Source organism: Microplitis demolitor, chromosome 9 (assembly GCF_026212275.2).
Source record: "Microplitis demolitor isolate Queensland-Clemson2020A chromosome 9, iyMicDemo2.1a, whole genome shotgun sequence".
Taxonomy (NCBI): domain Eukaryota; kingdom Metazoa; phylum Arthropoda; class Insecta; order Hymenoptera; family Braconidae; genus Microplitis; species Microplitis demolitor.
Window position 1 is genome coordinate 1,294,758 of NC_068553.1, and position 5,422 is coordinate 1,300,179.

The following is a 5,422-nucleotide window of genomic DNA, read 5'->3' on the forward strand; positions in this document are numbered from 1 at the left end:
TTTTACAAAATGTGTTTAGAAAATTTAGAAAAATAAAGTTTTAAAACAATGTCACATTCTGCCCTGAAATAACGACAAAAACAATATCGAGAGCAACGACAATATCAACAATGACAACAACAACAATAGCAATCGCAAAAACATCGAAAAACATCGAGAACAACAAAAATAACATACAGAAGTGTAAAAAAAACCACAAATACAATAACAGCAACGGCACGAACAACAACACAACACAACAACAACAACAACAACAACAACAATAACAACAACAACAACATCAGAAACAGCAACTACAACAACAACATCAGAAACAGCAACTTCAACATTGGAAACAACAACAAGAACAATAGCAGCAGCAACAACAACAATAATAACAACAACAACAACAACAACAACATCAGAAACAGCAACTACAATATCAGAAACAACAACAAGAACAACAGCAGCAGCAACAACAACAATAATAACAACAACAACAACAACAACAACAGAAACAACAACACAACATCAGAAACAGCAACTACAACATCAGAAACAACAACAAGAACAACAGCAGAAACAACAACACAACATCAGAAACAGCAACTACAACATCAGAAACAACAACAAGAACAACAGCAGTAGCAGCAACAATAATAATAACAACAACAACAACAACAACATCAGAAACAGCAACTACAATATCAGAAACAACAACAAGAACAACAGCAGCAGCAACAACAACAATAATAACAACAACAACAACTGCAGCAACAACAAAAACAACAACAACAATAAAAACAACAACAACAACATTAATATTTAGAGCAAAAACAATAACAACAAGAAAAAGGACAATGACGACAGAACCAACAATTACAACTTCAGCAACAGCCATGAAAAAAAAATATATATATATATATATATATATATATATATATATATATATATATATATATATATATATATATATATATATATATATATATATATATATATATATATATATATATTTAATCAATAATTCATAATTAAACTAATTTATCGTACAAGAACCCCAAGATCAATATTGTCCCACATAATCTTAAATTAAATAAAACAATAAAACCCTGAAGTGAACCGGTAATCTAAATTTTCCAATTACGTAAACCCAATTCCTGATTTGATTGAATAATCATTAAACTCGTGACAGGAATATCTATCTCTCTGACAACGCGTCACAGGAATTCAATCACCTGTGTACCTGTTGAAAGACCGCTAGCTTGCTATCTCCAATCTCTCCACGTAACATGATTTGTTGATTACTTTTACATACATACATTTCAATTCACTTTACTCTCTATCATCAATTGACATAGTTTGTTATTTGTCATTTTATCACTTCTCTAATTAAATTCAATTAAATTAAATCTAATCCGAAGTATTCAGTGTTATAAATAAACTTGACCCAATGATTTTTTATCTTTTAACATTTTATTTTTAATGATCCTCAGATCATTAAAAATCGTGTATGGTAACCCTATATTGCTTGGGACCATGGAATCTAAATTCCGAATCTTTAAATTTTAAATATATTTTTTTCACAATAGATCCAATAGCACAATAGTCTTTGGAGAAAAGGTCTTTGTAAAGGAATTTTTAAATTGCTCTTGAAATTCTAGAATTACATCCACGATCCTGACTATCATCTATTTTATTATTATTATTATTATTATTATTATTATTTGTTTGTTTATTTTATAAATACAGTTGAAATAGAGAAAATGGGGTAAGTTGATTACTCGAGGATAGGAAAGTCTGAAAAAATAATTTCTGAATTTTCATAAAATTTTTTAGTAGTCATTTTGAATAATAGGAGGGTAGGGGTGTTTGTGATTTTTTTTTGAAAGTGCAACTTTTTTTCTGTACGAATCTAAAAAAAATTTCTTGTACACAATCCGTAGTGGCTCAAATTACCCTTGAGTCCATATTGCCCCTATAATGATTTTTAATAAAATTTAGGAGATCCGTTTCACCCTATAAAGTTTTAATCTTCATAAAATCTAAGTCTCCCCCTTTCCCCTTATGTTAAATTATATTTATTAATAAACGCATCATTTATGTAGAATATATTAGTTGAAGCATTTGCATATATCACTATCATAAATTTATTACATTGAGAAGCATTTAGTAGATCGTAGAACCTGATAACGAATCACGATATTCAGAGATAAAGAATATTGACGAACGATAATTGGACGGATGATCGCTTCTCATAATTCTAGTGGCCCATAGATTTTTTTTTCGATTTTTTCAAACCTGTGTATATATGTATATGTATATATATATTAGAGTGAATCGAATACAGGGAAATAAATTTAAAAAAAATTCTCATGGTTGACGCGTTAAAAAACTCCGAACGAGTAAAAACGTTCTTTGAGTTACATCGAACTTTGACATCCGATATCTTTTGAATGATCGAATTTATGCAAAAATCATAAGATACCTTTTTTGTAGATTAGTGAATTTGCTGTAAAATCTTTAAGCAGAATTTTTCTGTATCGCTATTTGTTCGGAAGTTATGAATTTTTAAAATTATTGTTAGAAAAAAACAATTTCACTGTTATTGAATAAAGAATAAAACATAGAAACTGTCTAATAAATATGGTATATATAAAGTACTACGAAGCTGATATTTATACGACCCATCTTTCCCGGTAGGATTAAAACGGATCCTAAATGAATCCTGAAAAAATTTATATCTATCTAAAATTTTAATTGGCGCCCATTTCGGGGCAAGAGATTCTGGTAGCGACAATAAATATCCGTAGCCATCCATATAAATTTCACAGGCTTTCATTCCCTGAACTACCAAAAGCTGATAAAAATCAGTATCCAACAATCTACAATCTGATATAGATATCTACATAGCAATCCAACAAACATATCTAGCAGATCTTTGGATCTACAAAACAATTCACTAGATTGGTCCCTCGAGCCATAAATATCCAAACATTTGTCTCCATTTCTATTGAATTCACGTATCCTAACCGAAAATATATCGAAATGCCTCAAATATTGTATCATTTATTGTCTTTCCTTGATCCTGGATCTCTGTAAGTATTGTCCATCCAAAAGGCCATCCTCTGCATCGAATATCAGCAGCATTGTTCTTCAGAAAGATTGAGTCTGGAATGATGGGTGGACGTGGTATCATTCTCATACACCGGTTGGAAACAATATTTCTTGTATCTTAAGCACAAACTCATTGTGATCGACAATGATGTTCTGGCTGTTACCTGTTGCCTGTTGCTCGTAGCCCGTGGCTGGTTGCATGTTGCCAGTAACCAGCGTTAGCTTATAACGATGGGCTCCTAAAGAGGCGGGCCTCAAGCCATTGCTTTTTTCATTATATTCCTTTTTCTGTATTCAAGACAACAGAACAGAACGTTGCACACTGCACACACACACACAACACACACTACAGTGGATTTTTAGCCTACAGGTAAGTCTAGACTTGAGGTTGGGCCTCTGTTTACACAGTCCCCATCTTCCACAACCACGAGGTCACCTTTTTAATACAAATCATACCTGTGTTAGTCTGCCGGGTACGTCGATGCTTCGGCTGGTTGAGCTGACGATGAAAACGGAACTTTTTAAAAGTAAGGGAGAGGCTAGTTTTTAAATGTATAAAGAATCCTGTTAAAGCATCTGACGGAATAGCTCGAAAATATGCTTTAACAGATCGTCATGCTGTTAACTTAACTTACATTCTTGGAACCAAGTATTCATTACAAAGACTGTTGATGTTTTTCTGTTTCTTATAGATTTTATACTAGAAAAAAGGTTCGATTGCATTTTATAAACGACGAGATATATATTTTTGTGGCGGACAATGAGAAGGGAGATTGGAAAAGTCATTGAATAGATGAATAGAGGATGGACAGATGTGGTTATGGATATAATAGGCGTGTGGGTATGATTATGGAGACGAATATAGTTTATATATGTGGTTCACACCTTCGATTTTATCGCGTTTCAATGGATGGAGGATGCGACGTTTGCAAACATTGAGTATTCCTGCTGAGAATAATGGATTCGGGGACAATATGATCGTTTGGATGGACATGGACGTGGTCATTTTTTTTCTGGGTGTAGGCAAGAGCAATCAAGTTATAGGTTATAGGACTATCAATTGATTTATGCCATGGATAAATGGTTAATTAGTTTGTTCATGCGGGAATTTTTTCAAATGTTGATAGTTCTCAGGCTCTGGGCATCAAATTTTGATGTTTTTCAAATTGTGATTACAATCGGATCACTGCTAGACTGGAAATCTAATTCCTCACTATTGCAATTTAACACCCTGACCATTTTTAAACTATTTAATATTAAAACTGATCTTAAAAGCTAAAGTATAAGCAAAATCTTTCAAAATTAATAACCAGCCCAGATTTAATTCCCAGAACGCCCGAAACAACCTAGTCATTTCTCGATAATAACATAAAATATTCTCTTTCATAGTAAATTTCATTCTTATAAATTTATAAAAACCCTGCATTTGTTTACGAACTTTTTTCTAGCGTCGACTGTCTGTAGTCTAGACATAGAAACTTACCTCTTTTCCATTCTATTTTAGCTCTCCCCTATCCATTGCCTATGTTCAAAAATGGACAATAAGCATCAATCCCTTTGATAAAAATCACCCAGGTCGTTAATTAGCTGAATAGAATCCCTCTATTCCGGTTCCATTTAATCAATCGAATTTGAACCACCAGTCAAAATATTTAACTTACTCTTCTAATGTTGAGCCTAGGACCATTCTACGATACTAGATGCCGGTAATAAATAGACTTAAAAGTTAACATTCCATTTTTATTTATAAAATCGAATAGGGCGTTAACCATTTAATGATACGGCACCAGCATGACACCATATGAATACACATCCACTCCCAATATCATAAATAATATCTTTCATTGTTCAGTTAAGCTAGAGAGACACAATTGTTGGAGGTGTAAACACTAGGCGATTGGTAAATATTCAATGGAATCAACAATCGACCCCAATTTGGACTAGGCTTTGAGACCGTCGGACATTTCGCAAACAGATTTTAACAGTTGGCCGTAAGCTCATATGGCAATATGGACTGAGGATTGACAATATTAAATATATATAGGATACTTTGGTCTATACTTTAGATAATAGAGTGTCGAGATACATCCGCCGCCGCACTGCACCCATACGGGGATATTATACTGATTGTTTGGGGGTCTGGTGATTTTGGCTCGTACCCTAATTGCTGGATGTTCATTGTATTTTTTTGTAGGGGGAGGATTGTTGGGTGTAATTGGTTAAAGTTTTATGGTTTGTTGAGAGATGGATACTGTGAACAATGAGATAAGATGGGTAGGCTTGGAATTGAAATGATGGAAAGTGTTGATAGAAAAAAGTGATTTTG